Source organism: Lagopus muta, chromosome 8, assembly GCF_023343835.1.
Source record: "Lagopus muta isolate bLagMut1 chromosome 8, bLagMut1 primary, whole genome shotgun sequence".
NCBI lineage: Eukaryota > Metazoa > Chordata > Aves > Galliformes > Phasianidae > Lagopus > Lagopus muta.
Window position 1 is genome coordinate 29,233,438 of NC_064440.1, and position 16,521 is coordinate 29,249,958.

A 16,521-nucleotide genomic window follows, 5' to 3' on the forward strand; every position below is an offset into this window, starting at 1 on the left:
ACTGATGCGACATTGCGGCTGTCTGCCCTGCGCAGGTGGGAAGGATGGGCTGGAAACAGTCCTGGTAACTTTACAGCTACTTCCGTGCTGTACGGTTTTGAAGTGGTTGTGGTGCGAGCCTTTGTCACGATAACAATGCACGTAGATCAGGTGGATCCAGTAATGGAGGCGGCAGAACCTTAACTCTGGACTCGACCCCTACTTCAGACCTTCTTTGTAATGATTGCAAGCTATATGCAGTCACAGTCAGCAGTCTTAAAACTCTTACCCTGCCTGCGCGCTGCCTCGTGCGCTCTTGGTGGCACAGTCCCTACAGGTTGCTGGGCAGCTTGCAATGCACAAGCAGAAGCACGCATGCCCTTTACATCCATGTAAAGTCAGCCAGCCTTCTGCATGTGCTGACCCTGCCGCTGTGCTAGCTGGTTCCTTGGGACTTCCAAAGCATGAGGAATGGACTCACTCAGAGGCAGGCGTGTTCTGCAGCTCCTGCAGGGCTCCAGGGCTGTCCCAGCTTTGTGCCACACAGAGCTCTCCGTGACATATCAGATGCTCTGCCACACGACATTTGCAAAACTCAGCAGTATGTGTGGGGGAAGTAAAGCACAGGGTTAGAGAGGGGGGAAGTGATAGATCTGCTGTCGCCTTTGTGGAGCTGAGAGCAAGGAGCATCTCGGCAGGATGGATCCTTCCTTCTCTGGCTCTGTGTTGTGCTGTCTGATTGCATGAAAAAAGAAGAAAATCACACATGGCATAGGGACACTTTCATAATATATGGAAGAAGCACGCAGCCGATGAGTTCTCTATTTCCTCTGACTCTCAGATTGAGGAGAAATCCGAGCAAGATACAAGTTCTACAGAATGAAGAAAAGAAAATCTGCAGCAAGCAATTACATAGAAGGAAACAAGACGGCAAGGCAGATCCAGAGGCAATTACAAGGCTGCCAACACAGCAGCTGGTACAGCTCCCCGAAGAGCTCCACGCAGCACAGCTCCTTGGTTGGTCCCTCCAGCTCCAACTGCCACCATAAGAGCTGCAGAGCAGAGCACAGGGCTGGCACTGCCACCCCAACTCACCGCAGGCTGTTTCCTTCTAGCAGGTCACAGCTGCAGGCTGGGTCGTAAGACACACACAGCATTAGGAAAAGTGCATGTTGAAACACATTTCTCAAGGATGCCATGAATGCCTGGGAGGAAAACCTTCAAATTGTTTACTCTTAACGAAGAAGGCAAAAATGCATTGCACAAGCACTTCTTTTTTGATATATTGTTGGGCAGGGTGTTGTGGCTGGAGTGCAAGGCCAGGCCCAGAGGTGGCTGCACACAGTTCCTCTGTGTGTCTTGTGGCTCTGCTGTGCCAGCACACTGACACCACGCAGGTTACTTCACCTTCTCCACGTTTCCATCTGGAAATCAGGATTGACTCAACTTCCTCATTGAAGCCGTTGCTGATCTGGTGATGGAGTGCCAGATGAAAGGCAAGGATCGTTCTTAAGCACAATAAATATTCATAGCATCCAGCACAGTGGGCTTGCTGGGCAGGTGACTTGTCACAGACTATGCCCCAGAAGGTCTGTTGTCTCCTATACACTACATATATGAAGTTGTGCAATGCAGCAGAGAACAAATATAGAGCAGGATGTGTTTTTTTTTGGCACCACCTTATTGAGTGCATGGTTAGAATAAGAGTTCAGGAAGAGAACTTGCATGCTTGGAGCATGTAAATCAGCGAGTGGCTTCAAAGTACAAGGAATTTTAATATATGACAGCTGAGATCATGGGCAATGGAGGCAGAAGAAAGCTGGGGTGGGAACTAAGAAATGGAAGGGTGTGCGGGCGTCAGCGGGGGCAGGATGGAGCAGAGCAGAACTTCAGGAGTTTTCACCTTGCTGGGAGAGTGTGAACCAGGAAGACAGGGTCAGAGCTGACTGGAGGAGGAAATTACCTCATCAACATTGCAAGTGATATCTTTCTATTGATTGTCAAATGAACAGATTTTATGGCCCGGAGCAGCCGTATAAAATCACCGTACTCTGACCTCCTGTGCCCCAAAGATGAAAGGATTTCATCTAGTCATTTGAATTAGATGAATCCTATGTAAATAAAACAGCACACCAACTGTAATTTGTTGGAAGCTACAGATTCATCACAGACCAAGACCTGTGCAAGCATGTGGTGCATAAACTTTGCAAAGACTTTGAGCTCATTGAGTCGTCATCAGAACCGGAACGAGTGTGGAAATGACTGCATTGAATTGTGCCCAATGTGGTATTTTAGCCGTGCCTGTTACAGCCAGACGCTTACCAAGAACTGTGCATCCCTTGGGAAGCACGGAGCTTGCTGCTGACCCCCTCTGAGGCACAGGCCCCTGCAGGTGAAGGGCTGGGTGAGCTGCTGGAGGGGCTGTGAGCACTCAGATGGTGAAGCTCTCTCCCAGCAGGGTGCTGATCATGATGCACGTGTGAGCTGCCTGCACCGTGCCGAGGGCTGTGGCTGGCACAAGCAGGAAGGCAGACTGAAGCCATTTCCATTAACTGCAAGTAAATTTATGTTTATAAAGCCAAGTTCTTGTACATCTTCATACAGTCAGTTTCTCCTTGGGGCAGAAAGAGAAACTATCTGACTCCTTAACATCAGTAGTTGCATTCCTGTTTTATAGGCCAGCATCCAATTTCTTAAGAATTCTGGCAACATGGTTGTAAAGCTCCACTCACAGCTGCCCCTACCAGGGCATCCCATCAGCTCAGCACGTTTGCCCTGACAAGACCATTGGCAGCAGATGAGAGAAACCAGTCACGCCAGAAGAAATGCTGGTATCTAAGGGCAGGTACGAATCACTCGAACGTGTCCTGATCTGCAGGGCTCCCACTGTCCTCAGCAGGAAAGCCAAGCTAGGAGTAGGCTGTCCCATCATCTCATGTGCAATGAGCACCATTTCTTGCAGGAGCGAGAAGGTCCTGGTGCTCCTTTGTCACCTCCACACAGTGGCAGAGCGGGGCAGCATAGCTGATAGCTGGGAGATCAGATTAAATATGGAACCCTAAGGGAACTGAACACACTGACAAGATCAGCCTGCGTCTGAGGAATACCTTCATCTGAAAAGCACAGGGAGGAGGAGGAACTTCTGAGATGTCAAAATACACCATTTCAACATTTTCAAAATAGCAGAGCCAAACCTTTCTTTTTTTTTTCTTTGAAACAGCCTGTTTCTGACAAAAAGTACCCCTAAACTCAACTACAATAACAGAAAACAAATTGGAAAAAAATGACTTATACAGCTCAATACTCCCAGAATTAAATGAAATCATCGTTTTGGCTCAGATTAACTGCTACAATCAAATAAAAATAACCTTGTTTCATTTTGCATCATGCCTACCAACACAAGCACAGCACTGATAACTCTTTTGGAGCTCCTAGACCTTAGTTTTAGTTCTGTACCTTTCAGCCATAAAGCCACAATCTTGGTCCAGTTCTAACAAAGGGAAAAAAAAGAAAGTGAGAAAATCTAAACAAATGGCAGGAAGGAGTATAAAACTGTGGGCATATTTAATTGTAAGCTTGGTAGAGTAGGTCTTGATTTGCACATCTCTGTAGGGGCAAGAAAGCACTGAAGACCTTACAAACTTCCCCACTTCATTACCGAAATCCTGACTGCTGCAAATTGCTGTCCCTCCCACACCAGTCCTGAGCCACATCCAAACCCAACCTGGCCGTGATACAGGCAAATGAGGCAAAGCAGAAGGCTGACGGAGGAGTCTTTAAGGTCTAGAAGTACAGGAGGGCAGCGATGGAGCACAAGACTACACCCATGAGCCCCGCAATGACAACCAGGAGTTGCTCTGGGCTCTCCTTCATGGCCAAACCAGACGATTACTTAATTTTTCAGCCTGTAAAAATAGCAAAGCCAGTGGCAGGAAGGGATGGCAGGAGAAAGCAAGTGTGGAGTGAGTGACAGCGAGCGTGGCGCGGCACCTCCAGAGTGGGAGTTTGGCTTCGCAGGCAGTCACTCAGATCTCAGCGGTAGCCTGGGGCGGTTTTCAGTTTGTAACTTTAATCTTTTAATCTTTCCCTCTCCCCATGTGCGTGGGTGAGCAGCACACGTTGGTGGGTTGATTCTGCAACACCTCTCCCTCACTCCCTGCTCTCCATCTGTACGTTCAGTGGACCCACATTGAAAACGCTTTGGGTTAAAAGGGAAGAAATACCCCAAAAAGCAAGACCATGAGACAGCAAGGGGCTGAATGGTCACCCCAGCAAATTGGTTGATGAGGCGACTCAACGTCCCAAGTTTCCTGCAGACAAGGCAAGTCAGGGCCAGCAGCAGAGGTCTTCACTGTGTACAAGTGAACAGGTAGAGAAATTAACACTAGATAATAATTGGGGAAAAAAAACCACCTCTTAACCTGACAGTAAAACACAACTACACCCATCTGTGTCTGCTAGCACAGGAGAGCAGGACTGTGGCAGTCTGTGCAGGGTGACTACAGATGGCCAGCAGTGCTTTCCAAAAACAGCACCCAAACTCCTCGCCAGAGACTTAGCGCTCGCTGCAGCTTTGTACAGGTCTCTCACCACAAACATGTAAAGCCAGAAGGCAAAAATCTTGACCTCACAGATCAAGGGCTCATTCACCACTTGAAGGGGATGACACTTTGTTGCGGTTGAGCAAATACCTGATTCTTTGCTGTAGTCCTGGCTCTCAAATGCCTCCTGTATGTGCATCTCCTGAGCTCCCATGAGCTCCCAGTGCCTTTATGAGGATTTGAGTGCCCAAGTGTTAGATGCTCAAGTACTTGATGCTTTGGTTTATCCACATGTCAAACTCAGCTGAGGGTTTTCCATGTCACATCATTTTGGGAAGCCAAGAGCCCACAAAGGACCCTGAAACCTATAGGTGAAAAAAAACACAGAACAGGGGAATTCTGACTACACTTGAGGCCCTCTTTCCAAGTAAGGAGAAGGCTTCTATGCTTCTCAGCTCCTCTCTTGGCAGTGATTTATGTGTAGGCAGTGGTCATAATCAGGAAGTGCCTCCTCCAATTTACAGCTGGTGATACCACCTGTGCCTCTCTAATTCCAGCCAAAACAACCACCTCCTCAAGCCCACGTGTAAGGAAGGGCAGAGGATCCAGCGATGACAACGCCAAGAGAATAGCAAGACTCTGGTTGAAGTGCTGACATTATCCCCAGACGCATACTGCTGTTTATAAGTGTATTTTCTTGCTTCCTGTAAATACAGTTGCCCTAGCTACTGAGAGAGGTAGACCTGACTTAAGAGTGCACTAACTGCAACAACATTAGGTGACAGGAGAGGCACAGGACACAAGACAAGGTTAAAATGTTCAAATTTGCAGGGCCAGGGACTCATGTACGTGCCTGTGTAGCAGCTGGAATGGAGGAAAGCAGATTCATTACTCATCGCTTAAATTCTGTCAAGGACTTTTTCTTTCTGGAAAGAAAACAGCGAGTTAGTAATCGATGGTGAGGAAGAGAACTCTACAACTGAGATACAAGCGTGTATAGGGCTGTGTGTATATACACGTACTTTGTTGGTATTATTTGTTTGTCCCCCGGAGTCCATCTTCTAAAGATGTCTTTCATCCAAGTAGCATAAGCAGGATGTTTGGTTGGCTTTTTTGGCAATGTCTAGCACTATTTCACATTGCAAACGGTTCTCTGCACACACACACAAAAAAAGGAGGTAAAATAATGGTGACAAGTGCCACAGAGCTTATGATCTACTTTCAGCCAGCATGAAAACTTTAAGAGGACCCTGAGAAACAGGCTGGCTTTCAGCATATGGCTTTCAATTCCTATCTCAGCAATCATAGTGATGTTTTTGCTTCCAGATGAGCTGGAATCAGGTAGATTTTGTGTAGATGACAGCATATCACAGATTGTGGCTGTTACAGTCTTAATTACCAGTTATCACCCAGGCTTCACAAGGAATAAGTTTTGATGCCTTAGACATTACTATCTGAGATGGCCTTACATCCCTGAGAGCAAGAACCAGTTGTATTTTCTGCTTGCTGGTGAGCTTCACTCAGCATCACCATGTGGCTGCAGCAGTCCTCCCATAGTGGCTGAAGCCACCTCCATGTTTGTGGTTGATCCCAGTTCTTGTTCAGTGTTTTCTGCTTCAGTCTACTTCAGACCTTGATCAGAACTTTTAAGAGCTGGCATTCATTGTAGACCGCCGAGCTTTTTCACATGCAAGTCCTTTATGGGGCACGCTCTGTGGTCTTGGTCTAGTCTCCTAGTCCTACTGACAAAGCTCCCGTTGGCTTCCCTGGAGCAGTGAAGGCCGAGAGGCACTGATTTTCTGATTTATTAATTGCCTGTGTTTCCAGTTAGTCCAGAGCTGTGGGTGCCAAAACCTCAAGGGAGTCATTTACCCTCATTGCAAGTATCACTTCAGCCTTTCTGATGCCAGTGGAAAATTAATATCCTTTGGAGACAACTTAGGAGCACTCTATGAGCTATATAAAGAAGAAAACAACAGGATCAGAATGAAAACTAACAGTTTGTGATATCAGATGAAACACTCCCTTTCATCAGCTGTTTTTTTCAGAAGCTGTTTGTTACTTCATTTCACCCACTTCCCATAGCCTCCAAAAGTTATTTTTGAATGACCTGCTTGCCACAGATTCCCTGAAGAGGCCCAGCTCTTTACTCGTCTTTCAGAAACTCCCTTGCTAGTGCAGGTACCTATAATTATTCATACATGAACCTAAAGCAGGCAGCTTCTCATCTTCCACTTAGATTTTTTTAATGGGCGACGAAGAAGGGAACAATTCAGCCATACGGCTTGGTGAAGCTTTTGCTCTGCAGCTCTCTGAGCCCAGCACCATGGTGACAGGTCTCTCTTTCTGTAGTAAAGTGGGATTTTGTTTATTTGATCTCTGCATGTCCATCAGAAAGCACCTGGTGGCTGGGACAAACAGACGAGACACGGGGCTCTGTGGCTTGCTCTCCTGTGCACAAGCCTGACATCAGTGGGAAAGGTCACAAAGAAGTTTTGAAGTAAGATGTATGCAAAACCTTTTCAGAGTGGTTTGCTGAAAAACAAAAGCAGAATGCATGTGGTCGTGTTTGAGTAATACACGGATAGCTGCTAGGTTCACTTCCTCTACAGGCCTTTCTGTTTTCAGAATATTTAGCTGAATATGAGCAATTTTTGCTCACTCCAGAAGCCTTTTCTGCAGCCAGACCTATTTACAGCACTGGCAAGATGTAGCTCATCAGGTTAACACATGTGAAATTTATCTCACGTTAAACAAAGCAAGGTCTGGGAAATCTGACCACTGCGTTTCAGGGAAAAGAAACTAAAAAGAGAGGGATCCCAATGATCCAGTGATTAACACTGTAATAAGTACATTTGTAAAAACAGAATGGAAGGGCAATGCAGCACTTACCTCCTGAACCAAGCAGTAGTTCCAGGTAGCTTTATTCTAGAAATAAAAACAGCCAGAGGGATATAGGTATCCTCATGGTACTGGGTCAGCAGCTGGCAGAGCAGCACTGGTGGATGCAAGCATACAGAGGACACCACGTTGCCCCCAACTCTGCCTACCTGGCTGGGTAGCTGGGCCAAAAGCTGGTTGAGTGGGATCACAGAGGTGCAGTTTTGTCAGCAGGAGGCTTGGGAGCAGATGAAAGCACAGGTCTGCCATCCCCAACATTCCTGCCAGAGAAGTTGAGCTGGTATAGGGCGGGGAAATTAGCTGTGCTCGATAAAGGAGAAGTATTAAAATCATAATTTGCCTGGAGCAGTAAGGAAACCAAGAAAAGGAATAGCGACTCTCCAAGGGATCCAGCTGCACGCCACTCCTTTTGGGGGTAAGCTGTGATATTTCAGTCTTACCTGTTGAATTCACACCCAGGGAAATAAGATGTAGATGAAAACAAGGAGTTTTTAAAATTATTTTTACTAACCCATCACTCAGCATTCTTTATCTATGATTTAATAGCACTTGTACCATTCATAACTTTTCAACCAGAGGGAAAAATGTGATAGGATTTTGCATGACTCAAGGGTTTTATGGGATGCTTTAAAACGGCTCAGCTGTGAGGCTTTTAACTGTGTTGAAGCATAGCAAAAACTGGAGTTCTGTAAAATGGCCTGGGCACTGGGCTTCCATAGAGCGCACAAAGTATGTTTTGTGCTTGTTACAGGTGATTTTGTCCTGAAAAGTACTTCAAGCTGCTCTAGAAAGCCTGGCAGATACATCACCTGGTTAAGCACGAGCACAAAGATTCCTGCTGTCTTGGGGATATATTTGCACAAACCTTCAAACTTTTTCGACTAACCAATTATAAAGATTACCTGAAGCTTGCATACATGACCACAGTCATAGCTCTCCTCACAGTTTCCAGGGACAGATTCTCAGCTGCTGTGCATCTGCATGGAGCCACCAAGAACTCAACTGCCAGAGGTCTCTTGCATTTATTTCTAGCAAGCAATCACCATACAGGTTTTCTTTCCTACTTAGCCTCAATCTCTGTGCGTCCTTTCTCCTGCTCCCTTATCTCCTGAGCACCCACACGGAGTGCATCCCCCTGGTCCCTGGTACAGCAGCATGTGGCTTTCTAGGTGGCAAACACCTGCACTGTTAACTGCATTGTCAGCTTCAGCCAAGGACTGCAGCATCCTCAGAGGCAGCGAGACGTCGTAAGGACAGACAGTAGGACAGAGGAAAGAGCTGTCCCTGGAAATGGTTCTTTGGTACAACTTGAAACAAGAACATCTGCTTCTGAGATGCAGAATAGTAGGCTGCAGGCTCGTGGTGCTGGCACCTGAAGATCCTGACCTTTCCTTCCTTGGGCAGAACTGTTGTGCTGCTGTTCTGAGTAATCCCTGTACAAGACTTACTAGTAGCAACAATAATAATAAAGAGTTACAGAACAAACTCTGCGTTCTGAATATGGTTCAGAAGGGAAACATACCACCATTGTCTGCTTTAGAAGAGCTGGGAAAGCTTGTCATAGCTAAGACTGAAAGTATTAGGCAGATGTGACCTTTAATATCTGAGCTGTCATGAGACAGGAAATTGCGTTGTTACCTCAGTGAAAAAATAGCCCACAGCAGTTCAACAGTGAGCATTAGAGGCCACTTCATCCCTGGGGCGATGCTGTGTGACAGACTCCTGATGTCTAACTGGGGCTCCAGTACCAAAAAGTCCCCTCCACGATAGGCACAGTGCAGTCCTTTGTCCCAGGAAGAGCACAGGCAGTTGATGCAGATGCTCAGACGTCCACAGTAGCCCAATCCCAGCCACCTGCTGTACCTGCTCCCCATCACATTATTAAGAGATCACACTCTTTGGCTTCTGAAGATTCCTTGCGGAGCAAAACTGCATCAAACACATGGGAAGGTTGTAGGCCGAGCTGTGCTGAATGACAAACTGAACAAAAACTAAGACACTTTGCAAATGGATTGCAAGTCATCCTTTTTTCCTCCCTAGGCTCTCCCCTCTTAAACGCCTCCTGTTTGTGGCCAACTTCCAGCACTAAAAGGTAGCAGCAGGCTGCACAACAAGTGGGGAAACCTGCTGATGGATGGACTTTGTGCTGGCAGGGTTAGAGGGAGCGGGAGGGAAGCTAATGGGGGACAAGTTTCACATTTCAGCAGCCAGAGACAAGCACTGCTCTGTGACAAGACGATTCGACAGAGTTTCTTGTTCCGAGTGTACCATGCCCAAGATCCCCTTCTTCCAACACGGTGTATTGTGCCTCAGCTGAAATCCCTTTGAAGAACAATATGCACACACAGTGTAATCTGACATTATTCCAGTGCTACAGGGAACATCTTGAACATAATTGCACCGCATGGAAGCTGACTTGCTACGCGAAAAACAGACCAAAATGCTTTCACAACAAATCTGTAAACACATTTATGCTCCCAATAGCCATGATAAACCCAATCAAACAGCCAGGATTAGTGCTAACAACTCTCACTAAAGGAGTTAATGGAGTTTCTGTTGCATGAAATACACCAGCTTTAAGGAAGAACTCACAGATTCTGGCCACCAAATTTGTAGGCAAGCCTCACTTGGGAGGACTGGCATCCAAACCAAGACTCCTCCAGTCCTCTTGCTCACATTCTGCTCTCACTGGCACTGCACTGCCTCACCTCCCTCTCCCTCATCCTGGTATTACAACCATGCCCATTCTGCCTTTCCTCAGCACCAGGCAGCAAGCCTAACAAGCTTTTATGCCTGTTTCAGAGCGCTCTGGTCATCCTCAATCCTTTGTGTCAGTGTGACAGCCTCAAGAGAATGGAACCCATGTTTTTGCAGCTTATTTTCTCCAGATCCCAGCTGCAGTATGCACAGCTCACACCTCATCCATCAGGAACCACTGCTGTGGGAAACTTGTGCAGCACAGCACAGCAAAAAATCAAACTGAAAGTCATCCTCACTTGAGATAAGAAGAAAGATCTAAGCCTGTCAAGGTCAGAACATGTCCTAGCACAACTGCTGGTCCTCCTCTTATGCTGAAGGCTGTCAGAATGAGGGTCGCTTGGTGTTTACCACCATCATCTCTCAGATGCAGAGCTCACACTTGCAATAACTACACGCAGTACCAGCAGCCAAGGAGGTTCCTGCACGTGGGCACACCAGCTCCATACCATGCTGGGAAGTCCTATTTCACAATGTGGCACTACAAGGGACCAGTTGTAAAAGACTAAGTCTTAAATGTGGAATAACTTACTTGCTCAAGTGTTGTTCAACTTCCCTGCAGTTCACAAGCTGTTCAAAAAATGTAGTTAGTGATAAGAGCCACACTGCTGAAGCCAATTAATTAGAAGACCTGGTTCTAGTCTGATGTTCCACTACTAATTCACTGAAAACAGACATTTCCCATGGAAGATGAATTATTTAAGTCAAGAATGGGAAATGTTCTTTCCCGAAAATTCCAGTGCAGAGCAAGCACGGAATGCTGCCTTTGCAGTGGAAAGCATGGTGTAGTGCAGCACTGCAGGAGCAAGGATCTCTGTCTGGGGGCATCACTTCAGCAGAGCATCACGCAAGGTTTGCATGGACTGTTAGTAACGCAGAAAACATGCTACTAACAGTAATAATAGCACAGTATTTACAACCACCACTGTTCTGCACCTGCAATTTCAGAAGAGTCTGCATCAAAACCACCAAAACAATTAAAATCTCATCTGTATTTCCCATGAGGGAGGAACTCCTTTTCACAAGCAGGCTCACAGAAGCAGAGCTGCTGGCTCACATGCCCACTGAAAACATGTTCCCTGGGTCAGCCAGCCACAGCCTGAGTGGTGGAGCTGGCTCGGTGCTCGGCTCTGTTCCTGAGCATCCTTACTGCATATTAGCCACACAAGTAAGAGTTCAAAGCTTAATGGTTAATTATTCTTTAAATAAATGGAGTGTGGTAGCCCCACATGGCCCACCCCTCTGCTACATCAGGATGCCGTTATGTTCAGCCCATGCTTTGCTATTTGCCCTCCACCTGCTGAAACTCTAGAACATTGTCTCAAGCAAATGTACTTGCTACTGTCTTTGCCCACAGGACAGCAGGTACCCAAAAATAGCTATAGAAAATACCTCAGAATTAAGAGTATGCTAGTGTCGGCATCTGTAAACCTTGCTCTCCCATAGCAAAAGAGCCAGCTAGAACATACTGTGATGGATTCTAGCATTACTGCTTTCGATTCAGCTTGCTTCCTGCTTTTCCCCCTAAATGATGCACCCAGATTGTGCCAATTCCCAGAGACAGATCCCAAAGGAGCCCTGGGCTATGTTATCTCTGCAGCTAAGAAACTCCACCTCTGTGCCTTTGCTGCTACTGTCTGTGTATGTGATTGTTAGCCCCTTCACAGTATTTTGGTTTCTGCTATTCTCCCGCAAATGTTTCAGGCTTCCATTTTCAGTAGATGCAGCCATGGTCTCTCAAAGCTATGACTCATAGCATAAGAAAGTGATGTAATACCCAGCTTGAATGCCCAGCTGGGAAGTCAAACCGACCAAGGAGAAATTTGTGCCTACACAACAACAGCCAATGATTCTGAGCACCACAAGTTTCAGTCTCTTAACAGCACTTAAAAAACATCCAGTTCTCAAAAACAGCTATACCCTGTCTTTCTATGAAACAAACATTCTACAAGCATCCCATGCCTGTGCGTGATCATGTTAGAAACAGGCTGGAAGATGCTGTTCCCAGGGTGAGCAGGGTGTTTGGGACAGGGAGCAGTAGAGCTGTGACTCTCACAGTGGTCCTGGCCCAAGCACATGAAGAAGCAGGTGAGGAATTCTAGCCTACTGGGTTTCTTTTTGGCATCTAAGCTGCTGAAGCCACACCTGTGGCTCACACACGTTGTTCAAATGTTTGCAGACCTTTAGACACCTTAAGCAACAGTGATTAGGCTGGAGTACTCCATGAGTATTCCTAGGTGTGCCCGAGTTGTTTCTGACCTCCTTATGCTGCAGCTGATTTGGCTTATAGAACTGGCAAGGTCCTCTGATGTGTTTGGTACTTGTAACTTCTTTGAAGCAGAAAGCGGTACTTGCAAGCTTAGCAACGCTGTGGCATGTCTGTACCAAAGAAGCCAAAGAAGCTTGCTCACAGTTAAGAGCTGCCAAAGGTCCAGACCACCTGGCACGAAACACCTGCCTATGGACACCTTCCTCTGGAGGAACAGTCCTGGGAACTCACATTTGAGGTTTGGCAAGATGGAACAAATTCTGTTGCTTCCAGATTGCGTTGCTTTTAAAATTAAAAGCTCAGAAAAGCTATTTCCTCCCTCCCTCCCTTCCCCCCCCCCCCCCCCCTCCCCAAGAGTTACTCCTTTGCTTCCATCACTTTGTATAGGCCTAACCTAACCTGGCATTGTCCACAGTCTATGCCTTAGAGGAGCTTTGAAGGGAGCACCTGCTTCCTCTCCTTGCCACTGGATTAAGTTATTCTTCCTTATCTCATCAGGACAGGTGCCAGAACGGAGAAGACTCACTCTGTGAGGAGGATGGAGTGGGGAAAGTATTACTTTATGCTTGTTCTGTTGTTCTGTGCTTTCCTGAAGCTTTTCTGGCCGCTGCCAGAGACAGGAGCCTGGGCTTGTTCAACCTTTCATCTGGGCTGGCACAGCAAGTCCAATGTTCCCTTTTCTGCTGGCATGAAAGAAGGAAAAAAACCCCAATTTGTACTCTTCTCAGTCACAGGCACTAAAATCCCCAGTTGTCAGCGAGAGCTAATATCAATACCAGGAAAGGCTGAAATGACTGCAGCAAAGAATATTTGTAAAGGTCTATTTGAGGCACATCCTGCATTCCTCAAGTGTCAGCGAGAGCGGCAGTGACTAGCAGGGGCAGGATGAGTGTGCATCCTGGCTCTCCCCACCGAGACGCTGATGCACACAGTGCTGTGTGTCACGTGGGAGAGCCCTGCCAGCACATCACCTTGTTTTAGGGAAAAGTACTGCAAGTTACTGTGTGTAACAGACAATACAAAGCCATCTATGGCATGAAGCCACTCATGTATCTTTACCCCATCCCTCAATCCCCCAATTTCCTAGTCTTCCCATGTTTATATTTGCAAAAGAAAAAGCCCAGCAGTCAAAAACAGAAGAAAGAGCAGACATTTAATAGCTTGTGTGGAGATGCATGTAGATGAAGATGCATGTTTGCTGTCATAAAACATGTCAGGTATTTTATTTTGAACATAAGAGAAACTCCTCTTCCCTCAGATCCACCAACCATTAAAGCACCCTGAGCAAATGGAGGAGGACTGCATCTGACAGCAGCAAAGAGCCAGCAGTGCTGGGTGTGGAGGGAAGGAATGCCAAAGTGGCACATTTTGCTGTAACAGCAATTCCAAACGTGGGTATTTCTTGCAGGGGTGAAGAAGGACAGAAGGTATGCAAAGCCAGGTTGTGTAAAGAACTGCTGAACAACCCAAACCAGACAGGCTCTGAGAGAGCAAGAAGCATTACAGAGCTTGAAAATGCTCAATCATGGGTGTGTTAAGAACAGGCAGCCTGAGCTGGACCAGTCTGAGCACGCATAGAAAAGAGGAAGCAGCAAGACAGTAAAAAACTGATGGGGTCAAATGGTAAAGGATGCTACACACTGCCTTTTATGCTGTCCCCAGAAGTTTTAGGAAGAGTTGTCCTTACTGGGCTTTCTAGATACTGGGGTAGCTTACGTTTCCCTGTCTTAGTCATCATCCCCTTGATTAAAACTATTGTTTTAACCACAAGAGCTGGGCTTTGACATGTGCAGCTAGAGAAGTCATTCTCTTGACTTCTGTCCTTAAGACCTCGGCTGAGATAGGCTACCAGCCTCCCAGGCAGGTCTCCACAGAAGAACAGGCTATTGACAGATTGCTCTACTCGTGCTCAGGGCATTAATGTGAACAACGACTGGGTTACAGGCAGGCACTGTGAAGAGGACTTACCCCCAAACTTCCACCTGCCCTTGTCACAAGTCCTTGGCTTGAGCAATGGGTACACCAACAACTGCAAAAGTGACAGGAAAACATTATCAGAAACTTAACAACTTCCCTTAGTCTGTAAGAGCTTGACAATCTCCTCTGACAACATAAGCATTAATCACGAAGGTAGTTGAGTGCATCAGGGATAAAATTTAATTTCACGAAATAAAGAACTGCTGGGAAGAGAGTAATTCTTTTCACATTTATTTAATAGTGCTAGCAATTCATTTCTCCAAGAGAGCTTTGTCAAATCCCAGAACAATTACAACAGGCTACTATATAAACGTAGTAACAAGCAACAGAGCTTAATACGAATATAAATCTGAAAGGATGAGACAGAGACACTCACGTACTTATCCATAAACAACACGTTGTTCCTGTGGCCTCCTTACAAAACCATACACGTCCTGTGAATTTCAATAGCAGACCCCGGAGACTGACTTGATCTGTCAGTTCTCCTTTACTTCCAGGCTTTCAAGATCTGTTTTTAAATCAATCACAGTGATTCGGAAGGATGTTTTAAAGCTCACGACAAAGGGTGAGACCTACTGCCCTGCAGGACAGATGCAGCAAGAAAATTGGACCTGTGAGGCCATGCCTGCCTTTCTGCTCTGAGCAGTGAGGGCTCTTCACCACCAGTGAAGCCTCAGACACAGTTCAGGCTTGCCAGCTGGGATGCCAACAGCAGTGCTCGGTTCTGTGATGTGGTTATTTAGCAACTGAAATCTGAGCAAGGATCACCTATTTACTACAGAACACTTGTAATCAAAAGAAAGCAATTGATTTTGTTAACTACTAAGCTAGGCTGCACATAAGCTATTGGCCCAGGAGCCTAAAGTGCTCATTTTACAGTCACCTCCTGCAACCACACTCTATTTTCCAGCCACTAGCCTACTTTATTTTTCACACGTCTTTTCAAAGAAAACATCTTTTCCACCACAGCACAAACGCACACTTGCTCGCATCAGTGCTACCAACTGCCTGTCCTACATTGAGCAAAAGTCCCTTGGAAGAGAACACATTTTATTGCAGGGCTTTTTTTGTAAGCAAGAAGCCAGCTGTAAACGTGCTTTTTCTGTTCTTTATGCTAGACATCATTAAAAAAAACATACTTAAGTATTTGTTGTAACAATTTCTACCCTGGAATCTTCCTGTGCCTTTGGGACCTTCCTCTATGAAAGGAATTAATGCCTACACAGCACTGTAGGGCAAGTGCACAGCTGTCCTAGGACCAACCAATTACTGTGTGTAATCACAGTCTCCTTCTAGCACTGCAGAAAGCATTGGGAGCAAGAGAAACCTGATCAGTGGTTTCTTACCTCCCAGCAGGATCACAGCCTTGAATCAGTACAGGTGCGGCGTGTGCGTGCTGTTTTGGATTTATATATGAAGTTGTATTCTACAATGAAAAAAACAATATTTGGGAAACAGATGTTCCTAGTGTAACGCTATAACCAGATGGAAAGTACTGTGATAATAGCAGGGATGCAAAGACTTTGGCTGCAGCAAATGAGAACGAGCCCAAACGTAACAGCCACAGATAGAGAATGGAAAGAAAAGAGCTTACCTTCAAAAGGCCTTAGGCAAGCAGAAACCTCCAACAAGAGATACCCTCACCTCCCCAACCTTTAAATGAGGACTGGGAAGGAGGGGCTCCACCCCTCACAGTCACTCAGATGCATTGCATGCACCTGAACTCCTGGAGTTGGCCCTGCCTTCTCACCAGGTGCTCCATCACTGCTTCAGGCCATGACTGAGCATTTCCACTATGCCTGGTTTGCTGTGATGGTTTCTGAGTCCAAGCACAGTCTGAGTGTGTCCCTCCCCCCTCCCCCCCATCAGCAGATGCCTTGGCTGTCCCAGCCCTGCACCACAGTGTCACAGCAGGTTTTAAAAAATGCTGGTTTAAAAATTCTTTACAGAGACTCAGATTTTACTCTCAGAAGCTTTAGTTCAAAGGGCTTTGTTTTCCTACAGCCAAGTCATGAATGCAGTCCTTAATTTTCTCTCCTCTGAGAAGACGCTGTGCTTGCAGCAGAGATGGGCAGGACAGCCCTTCCTGCACAGCAA

At 46.4% G+C, this 16,521-nt stretch overlaps 1 long non-coding RNA gene across 6 annotated transcripts; it reads right to left on the reverse strand.

Moving 5' to 3' along the window:
- Positions 1–476: 476 nt before the first annotated feature.
- LOC125696626 (uncharacterized) lies at positions 477–16,283 on the reverse strand. Of its 6 annotated transcripts, XR_007378459.1 has the most exons (8): positions 16,019–16,283; positions 15,771–15,850; positions 14,416–14,476; positions 12,974–13,127; positions 7,571–7,721; positions 7,413–7,448; positions 5,543–7,055; positions 477–5,446 (listed from the first exon to the last, which is right to left on the reverse strand). It is a non-coding gene; the product is annotated as an uncharacterized LOC125696626 (long non-coding RNA). The 6 variants fall into 6 exon arrangements; XR_007378460.1 differs by having other exon boundaries at positions 477–7,055; positions 7,571–7,681; XR_007378463.1 differs by having other exon boundaries at positions 477–6,476.
- Between the last annotated feature and the right edge of the window lie 238 nt (positions 16,284–16,521).